Source organism: Triturus cristatus, chromosome 12, assembly GCF_964204655.1.
Source record: "Triturus cristatus chromosome 12, aTriCri1.1, whole genome shotgun sequence".
In the NCBI taxonomy this organism is placed as follows: Eukaryota; Metazoa; Chordata; class Amphibia; order Caudata; family Salamandridae; genus Triturus; species Triturus cristatus.
In genome coordinates, this window is record NC_140595.1 from 226,485,688 (window position 1) to 226,499,685 (window position 13,998).

Genomic DNA, 13,998 nt, shown 5'->3' on the forward strand with positions numbered 1-13,998 from the left:
GAAAACATAAAAACATTGATTTAGGGGTTAAATTTAAATTGTTAATCTTAGAAAATGCTATAATGAAATAGTCTGGGAAGAGAAAAATTATTACAGGGCTCAACGGTAGCTTGTTTATAAGCTCTAGTGACTTCAGGATCAGTTTAAATTTTGGCACTGAATTAATACTCTAGATGATATGCATGACTCCTTTGGGGAGAATATCATGGATGTTCTAGAGTATGAGGCCAAAATAATTAAACTTCTGACAAAATCATGGTACTGATCCTGGAAATGGTTCTTTTTCAGCTTTAATCCAAAATAAGAACCAGAGACAAAAAGCAGAGTTTGAAAGATGTAGTAATAATCCCAAAAGCTATGAAAAAAGTATTGAAAAAATGCAATTTCTGTGGCGAGCCATGTCCTAATAGACTGCCAAGTTTTCTGTTAAAATCATATTTAGACTCCTTGGCAACTTCATTTATTTAATCATTTAGGGCATCGCTCCAGTGTTCACAGGTCTCGGCTTCCTGGGAGGCTCAATATTGCATCCTCTCTATAAAAATGGGTGAGTGGGCTGATTATGCGAACTGTCAGCTAATTGTCTTTTAGGCATTAAGGTCAAAGTCTGTGTTGGACAAGTTAGAAGACTGGGCAATAGAATATAATTAGTATCTTCTTTTCTCAAATTAGATTCAGGCCCATATAGCACAGTAGATAATGTTGTGGCATTATCACTTTCTGGTATCTCAAGCTAGACAGTGGCATAGGCATAGTTTGATTTATTGAGTTTGATTTAGTGTTTTGTTGAGTTCCTATCTCTCGTCACCTCCCTGAGTGGCCTCAACTTACTTTGCCTCAATACCTTGAGCGTCAAGTGATGAAAGTGGTACTTTATACCACAGACTAAACTAAGGATAAAGTGCCCAGGCCACCAGAGAGCTGCCCTGCACACCACAGTTGTAAATAAAGCAGTTTCTTCTGTTGGTGGTCGAGCTGGTGATTTCATCTCCGTTTCAGGAGAGGTGTCCAACCCACTTTCTTTCTGAAGGTACATATAAAACCCTGCCTCTTTATAATGAAGGGGGTGTAAGTTCTTGGAGCAGAACAAGACCTCCAACCGCTGTAAATAATGGTGTTGTGGAATAAGTTGGAAGTCCGGTTCAATTAAGGTTAGCTGCACTTTTGATTTCGTAGTCCGACACAGGCCTGGCTCTAGGTTGGAGACCGGCATCGGAACCAGAGCTGGCACAGACGCTGGCAAAGTAGACTGCTGCACTACCATGGAACCAGAGTGGAAATTTGGACTTGTGTCTTCGTGGGTTGAGAGCATGTACCCCGGGATCAGTCAACTCCTTGAGGGCCTGCTGGCAGAAGTGTGGCTGGAAGCCACGAGGACACAGAGGGCCCAAAGGTACACCAGAGGAGGACTGGTAGCATTTTATAAACTCTGAGGACGTCAGCCTGCAGTGGGCTCAACGACAGCCTGAGAAATTTGGTGTCAATGTATACTGAAGAGGAATGACTCTTCGAGTGCCCACTGCACAGCTTCTTGTCTGACTTTTGAGTGCCAAGAAGGAGACTACTCCCATTTAGCCATTTGCTGGTGATTCACCTTAGATTTTATTTACCTGAAGACTTGAGTGGGACTACGTTCTGGCACTGGAACAGCCTGTGACTTGGAGCAGGATCGTTACTTAACATGCGGCCACCTTATGTTGCGAGGTATAACTGTGTTCCCTGTTCTCTGTACACCTTTGGGTGCATCAGGGCTCACTTATAACACAACTTATTTGTGACCTGAGCCCAGACACTAGAGACACTCTACATGTGAGTCCGAGACTGATATCTGCTCCTGCAGTCATGGCACAGCTTGAATCTTGTTATTTGGGGGCGGGGGGGGGGGCATTTATACTTCCCTAGCACACTGTCTATGAATTTTGAAAAACTTCGGAGGACAACAAATTGACAGTGGAGCTGTGATCTGTGTCTATGAGCTTGAAAGGAAGGAACACACGTCTGCATAAGTGTGGCATCTATTTGCTGCTCCACTCCATCACTTTTGAAGTGATGTGACTGCTGCACTCACAAGGTACTAACATGTGGCACAATTCTCTGTATCCAATCTGATGCATGTGAATTTTCAAAAGTTGTGAAATCTGCAGTTAGAAGTAAGTATCCATACGAAAAAGGTTTCCATCGGTCAGGACGCTTCTGCTATTCTGTGGAAAAATATTTTTTTGAATTAATATTGATTATAACGGTTGTATACGTCGGAGCATAAGTTGAATTTTCAAGTTTGATAAGTCAATTAGTATTAATAAAGAAGTAGGTGCAGGATGTACTCTGCCAAGAACTGATACATTTGTTTTGAAGCAGTTGAAGTGTACAGACGTATTTCAACCTACTGGAAATGGACAGTGGACCATACGCGAAATGTAGCACCCGTGCCGTCAATCTCCATACAATATAAACAATAGACAGTTTTGTGTGCCAAAAGCCAAATGTGCCCCCTGTCCAGGAGCACCTACCCTCTGAAGGGGACACAAGACAAAACCACTAGATTGGCTCCACACCACAATTTGTCAACACTAGAGTCCGTAAAAGAATGTGTGCATAATTATTGAAAAAATCTGATTTGATACAAAAAATCGTTGCCAATGCAAAGTCGTCTAGTCTTGTTCTTCTTTTTTATTTCATTTAAACAAAAGTCATCAGCCAACGTGTTTCGTCCTCTTGACATAGGACGTCTTCAGGGCGAAGTAAGAGTACAGCCACAGAACAATCAAATCTGTTGTTGACCAATTGCAACTGATACTGACTCAAGCGGAAAACTATTACAACCATGTGGTTTCTGTTCACAGTATTACACAGGTAATCCAAATGAAGGCGATATAAAACTATACAGATGTCCAATATCCAAATATGTACTTAACGAGGTATCCAAAGGCACGTGGCATGATAACCATAACAATAGAGTATTGTAAAGCCAGTAAGTTCAATTAGGAACTTACAGCAACTTGATTTTTTGTATCAAATCAGATTTCTTCAATAATTATGCACGCATTCTTTTACGGACTCTAGTGTTGACAAATTGTGGTGCGGAGCCAATCTAGTGGTTTTTGTCTTGTACAGATGTATTTAGTTAGGAAGAATAAAACCAGGCACATGCAACGGAAATCCTTAAACTATTGTTTCAGAAGACCATCATCAATTTGGTTTAGTAGAGTAAGATGCAGGGATCAAGTGATGGGCAACAAACTGCATTCCACAGTCACTCCATAATCTTTAGACAGGAGTCTTGGTGAAGTGAAAAGGAAGATTAACACTTGTGGCGGGAGCGCAGCAATCTGCTCTACTTCATTGTTACTATTCACTGCGACGGTCAGAGTATCGTCATGCTCACGACCGGAATCTGAAGCAGGATGTTAAGGTGACCAAGGGATGAGGATTTGCGCTAAAAAGTCCATGTTGTACGGCCTGAGGAAAGACCCAGCTCGCCAGGCTTATGAGATCACACATCAGCCTACCAGCAACCTTCTATGTAGCACAACAGGGAGGCACAACTCTGAAAAAGCGTAGTGGTACCAGCACCACATATGCCTGTTATGGTGCCGGTAGGTGTGAATCAATATATCTTGACTTTCCCTGACCCTAGACTATCTAACAGAAGTAACAAAGTTAACAAAGACTGATGCAACGTGGAAATCATTTTTTAAGAACAACCCACATATGCACACTCCACAGGAACCTGAATGGTCTAAGTCTGTTTTAAACTTATCCCGAGAGGCTTTGTCCTAACATTCTTCACCTAAGTCAATACCCTTTGTTCCATACCCTTATGGTCAAGCACAAAAGTGATTGTTTTAAGATATCATTAAATGTCGAAGGTATTAATCATCCTGTAAAAAGGAGGAAAACTGCTGATTATCTATATGAAACTAAGGGGTGCATTGTGTTTCTATGAGAAACTAAAATTATAGATAAAGAAGTATCCACCTTTGGTCTTTTGGCAAGGGATATAATTTGCTATTCCGCTATTAATAAAAAAGAACGATGTACTCGCAGTTCTAGCAAAACATTGTAACATCTAAGTCTTAGAGTCTGAAACGGCCAAGGAGGGGAGATAGATTTCTAATAAATTGGCTAAAGAGTGACTAGAATTTTATACACTTAACGACTAGTCTCCAAATATCAGTGACCCAAATGGGACATACTTTTTGACATTTGAATAAAAGGCCTGAAGACGCTATTAAGATATTTGTGGGGAGTTTGAGCCTCATAAGCGATATAACTCTGGACAGACTTTCTACTTCAAAAGCTTGTTCCTCTCCATCAAAGAAGATGTTAAGGAAATCTGTGTGAAACACTTCTTGAGGGACGCTTGGAGATCACAGCATTTGGATGAAAAAGGCTACCCCATTTTTCACCATCTTCACTAAACACACTATAGAATAGATAAAGTGTTAATCTCGGATAACATGGTTAGAATCATAATCAATTCCTCGATTGAACCGAGGGTGATTTCTGATCATTCAGCTATTATCTTATCAGTTGCTTGGAATACACCTGCTAAAAAAGATCAAAACTGGTGTTTAAACCCTGAAATTCTGCAAGACCCGGCACAATGCAAATTGATTTAGCTGGAGAGAAAAGATTACTTCAAAGAAAACTCCAAAGATGTCTTGAATCCGCAGTTACGATGGGATGCCTATAAGGCAATGATGCAGATATTGGTTCAAATTAACAACTATGTGATCCTTCAGAAACTTAGATTATAAAACTTGAACTACAGTATAGATCAAAGGAAGGCCAAATCCATTTAGACAGACTGACTAATTAAAAAAAAAAAAGAGTACAATAAAATTATAATCTCAACCAGTTTATGGGTTGCAAACAAAATTCGATTAAACTTTGTGACAGTAATAAGGCTGGGAGAATGTTCGTGCAATATTTAAAATATAAAAATAATAGAAATCCGGGCCTCATAATCAAAGATGAAAAAAGGGAAGATACATTCGGACTCTCCAAAAGTCAGACAATTTTCTCAGAATTCTATAAAGACCTATAATGATTTCAAAGATAACTATGAAGAAGGACACACCTATCTAAATAACCCAAACCTCCCCAAATATACTAGTGAACAATCATGCCTTTTAAATAAAGAAATCACCCCAGAAGTGTGCGCTCTGTTATCAAAGAGCTTAAAATAGGGAAACCTCCGGGCCCAGATGGTCTTATAGCTCAATTATATAAATCCTACTTAAATGATCTTAGAAATTCTCTAATGGACCTTTTCAAACAACATGAGTCCTCTGGAGAAATCTCAGGAACAGCTGAGGTGATAACTCTTATTCGAGAAGATAGCATAGACCTAAATCTACCTCAAAACTATAGACCGATAGCATTGATTAATCTTTATTGCAATGTTTATGAAATGGTACTGGCAAAGAGATTAGAACAATCCTGATCGGCTCGTACTAGTCAGACTTTATGAAAGGTAGTCTAGCGGGTGATCCTATAAGCCTACTCTGTGACTTCATTGAGATAGCCATACATTACACATCCCCAGTGGTAGCAATAACACTATGCGGAAAAGGCCTTTCACAAGGTTTCTTGGCTTTCCTGGTAAATGTGTATAAAATATTTAAATTAGGTAACGCAGTAATTAAAACTGCTATGGGACTATACCATTTCCCGGGAGCTGGAATTAAGGTCGGAAACATTCTTTCAGAATTCTTTTTTTTAATTTAAAACTGGGAGCAAGGCAAGGGTGCCCACTCTCTGCAGTCCTGGTTCTACTAAATGTTAAATTTGTACTAGTAACCATCAATCCTAATCCAAGGATCACTGGTACTCTAATAATTCTCCCTTCAAGACCGTTGTTTATGAAAACAAAATGGTGGTAGAGAAATTATTGGTGGAAATCCTCTCTACTATCCATCCTTACCATTGATGGGAACAATGAAATTCTCCCAAATCTGGTTATCTGTAACACAACAAATAACTGCACTAAAGATCAATGCCAAAGAAGCCAACATTTCAAAATCTAATATAGCGTCTTTATTGTATAACCCCAATATTAACTTGGGAGAGATTCCGTCCTTTGTTGGGACGTGGAGCGCAAAAAGCATCCTGGTTATCACAGATTTCAGATGCATATAGAACACTCTGTCTTTTGCCAGGCTGCAAAGCATCTTTGGTCTGGAGAGTGCTAAATTCTACAATTTCTTAAAATTGAAAGAGCCATTATCCAAGCAACGTAATTTTCCTTAGCAGGATCTTTCAATCATATCTTGGATAAAGTCAAGAAGAGTGGACATGGGGTTTCTAAAATCTACAAGCTGTTAGGACCTTCATCCTCAAATTTACCAAAATCTCAGCAAACAAAATGGAAAAATGAATGATGAAAAGATACCACTAGCCTTCCAGAAAAAATATGGACTAAGACATGGTCAAATGCTAGCTATTTAAAAAATAAATAAATAATTACCCTAACCTAGCTTAGACAAAAATTCTCCTCCTTCATAGTGAATTCTTTACTCTAGATAGGCTGTCAGTAACTGTAATGTTTGGCCCGTCAGGCTAACGGGTAGATAGCTTCAAGCTAGGGAGAGTAGTGCGAGACTGCTGCATTCTGGCTCCAGTATTGTTCCACATCTATATCAGTGGTCTTGGCATAGCCCTCTCAAATGCAGTATCGGACGCCCCCTCAGTTGGCAGGAAAGTGGTCCCAGTTTTAATGAATACGCAGATGATGCGGTTTTATTACCTAGAACTCCTAGAATGTGTGTCTTTTATGGCATCACTGGGCCTGGTCACAAATTAGACGAAGACTTTTATTATGGTTTGTAAGCCTACACACTACTAGGTGTGGGGTATATTTTTACAAGGTCATCGAGCTGCCCAGACCCACGTTTTCTCAGATTTGGGAGTTGTTATCGATGCTAGGAGTAATTGGAGACCATCCATTGCCAAGGTGAGGCAGACATTCTTAAGCTCTGGGGGCTGCATTTTGAATCTGGCTAAACATATTGGGGGAAATAGACCTGTAGCCCCTCTCCTGGAGGTTTACAAGAGGGAGATGTAGTGCTGAAGGTCCACGCAGTAAGGATGTAATTCAAGAAGTCTTTATTGTAGATGGTTACAAGTAGATAGGATGATTAGGATACTACAGGAGTGTTTTCTGGTCTTTACGTATGGCTCAGGAATCTGGGGATACTCAAACACAAGCCCCCTCCAAGTGGAGCAAAATAGGGTGCCAAGGTAATTTTTGGGTGTTCCACCTGCATGCTCTACCTATATCATACACCAGGAGCTTGGGCTGGAGTATGCTGAAGACACCTTTAAGCTGACTCCTCTGCTTTTGTGGTGTTCTATGTGAGAAAATTCACATGCGTCATTGAATAAGGATTACTAATGATTGCCTCGCGTGTAAGGCAGGTATTTTAATTCCTTTGTTCGACTAAATAAAATCTAAATTGTCAAAGCTGGGTAGGCTGAACCTTTTTACCAACCCTTCCACTGTAACAAAAATGGATATGGCTTGGGTTAAATCCACATTCAAGGAAAGGCTGAGAGCCCAGATGGAGGACCACAAATTCAACAAATGGCCTATCAAAGAGTATGTGGAGATTTATACCTCTCTATCTCTGGAGCCATATTTAGGATGGATTGATGGCTCCTGGAATAGCCAACTGCTCACTAGGGTTAGGCTAGGATTTGTGATGTGGCACCTCCGTTTTCCTTTGGCCAGTTCGAGCCTTCAAAGCCCTGTGATGAATCCTCCACACGTCTGTTGCATTTTACTTTCTATTGCAAATTTTATGATGATCTTACAAAAAAGTTGCTAATGTCGATTATAAGAAAGAGGGGATTAAAACCTCGAGACTAGCCATGGTGTATCTGCTACAACTTGATTTCACATCCATTGTGTTAACATTTGTTCTTTCCTAAAATGTGCAATTAGAAGAAGGAAATTACTGTTGTTCTAAATGGAAGGTCTTATTTTATGGTGAAACAAACCCTCATCCTGTTGAAACAGCTTTGTGACTGTGGCAATATTCATTTTTTTTTTAATGTTATTTGGTGAGATTATAAAGAGTACAAAAAAAAGTTCATAAGTAAAATATAGTTTTATCTAATACAAGTTTACAGAGATTCATATTTTTCAACATTTCATATATTTATAATGCGTAAAGAATCTACGGCCACTCAATACATACACAATGAAACGGTTATGGGGGAAAAAAAAGAAAATAGAAAATATAAGAGACTGGGAGAAAACAAAATAATGCTACCCGAACCCGTAAATTCTGCCCCCTTAAGCCAACCAATCCCTCCCTGCGTTTTGCCTTGTGAACCATTTATTCATTGGACCCCAGATTTTTTTACCTCTCTTGCTAGCACGCCGGCTTTTGCAGTTGTACAGTGACCTTTCAAGATTATATATTGCCAGCAGACGGCCCAGCCAAGCATAATATGTAGGTGGGTCAGCATCCTTCTATTGTGTAGCGACTAGTAGCCGGGCCACAGCTACTGGAACAAAAACAAATGTATTCCTCCTTGAATCATATTGTGCTTTTACATCATATCCGAACAGGATTAATGTAGGGGTTATGCCGATTATGCTCCCTAGTGCTGCTGATAGAAATTCCTCCATTCCCATTCCTCCATTCCCATTCCCATTATGAGAGGTCCTAATTTCTCGCAGCCGTAGAACATATGAACTGGCCCTTGATCACATCGAGGACATTTGTCATCCTCTTTTCCCCCAGCGGCAGAGCTTTGCAGGAGTAAAATAAAGATCATAAATGGTATAATAATGTTGGGCTTTCAGGTTAGCTGAGAGAATGTCCCCTTCCCTAGCGCCAATGATTGGCAAAGGTCTACATCAGGGTCTCCTAATTTAGTAGCCCATCTAGTTTCTACTATTTCCAGATCATCAGGAAGTGTGTCAATTAATATTTTATATATCTATTTAATTTTTGTCTGGGGGTGAGACATAGCCTCCATTAAGGGAATCCTATTTGTGGAGATCTTTTGCCTATTTATTTTATTTAGAAAGCTGGTAATCTGCCGATATTTAAAATACGCCCCAGCCGCTAAACCATACCTTTGTTGCAATTCAATGAATGAGAGCCTCTGATTATTTGAGAATAAATCCCCCATTTTAGAGATCCCCTTTTCTTCCCATTGCATACCCAAATTCACATACATCGATAAGGGAAATAGGGGTGATCGCCACAAAGGTGTATATCTGTTATACTTCTGAATTTGCATAAGTCCAACTATTTTACTCCAGACTTTCCAAATTGCTATTACCACCTGAAACCTGGTCTTCTCGTAATATCTGTCCTCCACTTGTCGGAGAAGTATTCCCTGCGCTATTTTACCTATGGCCAGTTAATATATAGATGGGATGCCCGTATTTGCCTCTTGGTGCTTGTCTGGCATATAACCATTCCCTGATGAGATCACAAAGGTCATCTTTTGCAAGAAAGTTGCAAAATAATAGAATCTAAGATTAGGGGCTGAACATTCACCTCGATCTTGTGGTAATATTAAAAATTTGAGAGATCGTTGAATTTTCGTGTATTTCCAAATGAAATTACTAAAGATACAGTCCAATTTCTTTAGGAACAGATCCTCAATTTCTAGCGGGATGGATCTAAACATATATAAAATCTTACGGAGCATGACCATTTTAAGTATATTACATCTTCCTATAAGTGTAAGATGGAGTCTATCTAGTAATCGTAAATCCGTGCTGATCCTATTTAGCTTGGGCAACATATTTATTTTGCAGATAGAGTCCATATACTTATTTTTATCCCAAGATAGATTACATCATCCTGCCTTTGGGGATCACTGCAGGGAGTTTTAGAATTGCATATGATCTGCGTTTTCCCTGTATTCAGTAAATAGCCAGATTTCCGGCCGTAATTGCTGGCCTGTTTCTGAATTTGTATAATTGCTTTTGTTGGATGTGTGGGCAGCAAAACATCCTACCAACCCAGGATTTACTTACTTTTCAACCCCCCATAAGAAATAAGTCAGCTTGCGGCCGCAGTGATAAAGAAAATGCCTAGATTGTTGTTTGATCCTAATCCATTAATTCTGGAACCTGTATTTCAAACCAGAGACCATCTACAAAGCAAATGGACATTTCACAGAACATTATTAACTAATGAGCGATACCTGAAATATATTAGACAGTGGGCGACAGAATATTACGAGATGAATCAGTATAGCTCATCGTGATGTATAGTTTGGGATAGCTTTAAGGAGGGCCTTCGGGGGATACAATTAGTTTTGTTGGTAAGACCAGAAAACAAGAGAAAGAAGAGATTAACGCTTTGATCAAAAGCCTGGGAGAATTAGAAAAACAACACACCCGTGCTATTGGGCAAAAACAGGAGGCTATGGAGATATCATTGCGGCAGGAAATAGCGGTAGCAAAAGCTGAAATTAATAGTTACTACAGCAAGAAAGGGGCGGCAGCTTTTCAGGCATACAAAAACAAGAGTTATGAATATGGGGAATCCGTGGGCAAGATGTTGGCTCTACGGACTAAACAGAGAGTTGCGAGGAATAACATAACCGAAGTCAAAGGACATGATGGTGCACCCCTCACAGATATAAAGGATATCATCAAGGTCTTCGAGAAGCTTTATATAGATCTAGATCGACAAGATAATCTTGATCCTCTTTTACACAATGAAAACAAAATAATTTTGGAAAATCAACGTAGGGTTAGCGAAGAAATTGAGCAGGAAATGGAAAAAGAGATTACAATAGGAAGAGGTAGTATTAGCCCTACAGTCTATGGCCCCAGGAAAAGCGTCCAGTCCCGATTAAAATTCCTTAGGAATTTTATAGAGCAATCCAGGAGGAAATAGCTCAGCTACTTTTAGATTTATTCCTTGGTATACAAATAAGGGGGGGTCGACCGGAATCCTGGCAAGGAGCAGACATTGCGGTTTAAAAAAAAAAGGGGAAGCCCCCTGATAATCCAGCATCTTATATACCCATATCCCTCATGAATGTGGATACAAACTGTATTCCAAGAATTTTGCGACTCGATTAGGGGGGATCATAGCTCATCTAGTCTCACCATGGCAGCACGGTTTTATACCAGGAAGAGGCACAACAGATCACATCAGGCGTGCTATAGCCCTGTTTGATATAACCGAGGTAACAGGAGAGAAGATGGCTATGATCCTCCTAGATGCAGAGAAGGCATTCGATAGAGTCTCATGGCAATATCTATGGGCTATTATGGCACAAAGAGGGTTTGGGCCAGGTTTTATAAGAGCTATACAGGCAATGTACCACAGACCGTATGCAAAACTACATATAATGGGTCAAGAATCAAGCAGTATCGAAGTTGCAAGGGGGACAAGACAGGGCTGCCCTTGTTCACCCATAATATTTGCCCTATATGTTGATATTTTTATTGAACAAATTCTTCAAGACCAGAAGATTACACCAGTCTGTTATAATGTCTATGATTCAAAGATAATGGCTTTTGCTGACGACCTGGCTGTGGTGACCACTGACCCAGAAAAAGCAATTCTACAAATCCAGTGACTGTGGCAATATTCTTTGCACTTTATATGTATCGGCCTGCTATGTAAGTGTGTATTTTATTCTCTTTGCAATGTAAGTCAATTTATAACATTTTGTTAGATTGCATGTGACTGGTTTTTACCAAAATTGTGTTTTAACTTTTTTTTTTATTGCAATCTGATTGGCCTGTTTTTTTTTATTATGTGCCCTTTTTTGGTTCACATTTGCGAAATAAAGTGATTTAACTTGACTTGAGAGAGGCTATATAAGTTGGGTCTATAACCAACTAATATCTGTTAGAGTTGCAAATCAAATGTTTGCATACTTAAGCATATGTACTTTACCCCTTATGGCATTTGTTTTGGGACAAGATGTATTCATAAACATATAACATTTTTCACCTCCGAAGAGCCTCTCCCACACCGTTCGAGGTCTCTCCATTGGATATGAGATGTCAGAGTTGGACAAAATGGACTCACTTTTAATGGACTTGATGTTTACGTTGGCACACAAAATGATTCTAAACCACTGGAAAGGTCTGAAAAATGTCTCTAGTCATACATGGTGGGAATATGTTCGATATATTAGAGGCGCAGAACTAATTTTAGCCCAACTACACCACTGGATTTCACCGAGCTGCCCTTTATGGAACAAGTTAGATAAATATCTTGAAAGAATAAAACCACCACAACGTTATTCATATAGCCTACATATTGTCCTCTCACATTCCACACCTTCCATTGCCACAAATATAGGCCACTGACATTACAAAATACATTACATTAATATAAGGCACTGAAATTACAGTATCACCACACACTCTTTACGTTAATAAAGTGGCTAGCTGGAGAGGTCATTACTTTAATTGGTAAAGTGATGTCTCTTATTTTTCTGCTTTCTCTTTCAGTTTTCCTCTGTAAACATGTTTTGATATGAAGAATACATCTGTGAACTAATTCCCTCTTCTTTGTTATCCACATGCAACCATGCATGTTGCCAAACTTTCAGAAGACCTTAACAGCACTATTGTCATTGTCATTGTTTTTGTTTTGCTGTTTTTGTCTTTCCTTTTTTTGATGATTCTTAGTTTGTGTAAACTTTCAATAAAAAGTTCTGAAATCATAATCTTTTGAAAATGGCCACCTACATTCCAAAGCCAATTAAGGCTTAGTTGTCGTGGTGACTAAAGACCACTCTGAATTCTGTGCGCACAGGCTCAATATCTCCATTACTGGACACACACTACTCCATTCCAACCCCACGTCACGGTGGAGAAGGATGTTGCTTTCTCTGCCCCCTTGCCGGCCGCCGTATATTATCCTTACAAAAGATCCAACACTGAGATAAAACACAGTGATGATGCTGAGATGGGCCTGGGAGGGTCTTAGACGGCGCGTGAAAGCCCACTTACTATACGCTCCATTAATGCCACTGGCATATCACCCTAACTCTCCTTCACTACACGACACTGGTGCCATCCAACGTGCAGATGGGACTGACTTCTTTTGGCAATCTTTACCCAAACAATGAGTTTCTAGCAACACCGCAGAACCCAGACGGCGCACGTACTCCTGTCCTGGAACTCTTCCTATACCATCAACTCTGGGCCAACTGTAGGCAAGTACACGCCTCTTTCCCCTCCGCTCCCCCATCACTCGAGGCATTGGAGGGCATGCTAGCAAATCCATCACCCCAGAAACCGATCACACACATCTACAACACTACACAACGCACTTCACCGATTGTCGCGCCGAGGTCCCCGGAGCTATGGGCTGATGCACGGTTCTGGCGCTGCACAGACACTCTGGTGCCCTTTTTGCACATGGCATGGCTATGCCGCCCTGTCTTGCAATTTTGGGACAGGGTGTTTGATGATATTCAAGAAGTGACCGGTTTCCGACTCGAGTGCTCCCCCTTGACGGCCCTACTGGGTAATGTTGCCGCATCTCCACCAGGCGCTGGCCGTTTTTCAGCTATGATGCTCCTTCTAGCCAAACGCTATATGTTGCATATTGGGACTTGATTCCGACTGCATCTAGGCCTAGAGATATATGGGCACCATTTGTTACATGGGCCAATACACGTAAAGAGGCAACGGCTTCCATACCTAGTGATTTCAGACACCATCTCAGGATCCAACCTGATAGGCCTGCGCGCCTCACAATGCATGTTAGACCACATTATCCCCTACCCTACACGTTACCTCCAACCATTGTTGTGACCCAGATTGACACTAAACACCAAGCGGGGGGAGCAATGTGTCCATCTACTGATACCCTGTTACCCATTGTCTGTATGCGTACATTCCCGGATGTTGCCACTCGCCACCTGCCTTTACAGCAACCAACGGTACACAAAGATTCATGTTGCAGAAAGTCTGATATAAGATGTGTCTTAACTTTTACCCCTGCTGTGACTGAGAAGTGTAAGGTGATATTTATGCTTGTT

The 13,998-nt window shown here is 40.4% G+C and overlaps 1 protein-coding gene across 5 annotated transcripts in view; it reads left to right on the top strand.

Moving 5' to 3' along the window:
* Positions 1 to 13,998, top strand: part of ZDHHC1 (zDHHC palmitoyltransferase 1) — a 477,328-nt gene that overhangs the window by 87,922 nt on the left and 375,408 nt on the right. The window lies entirely within an intron of this gene.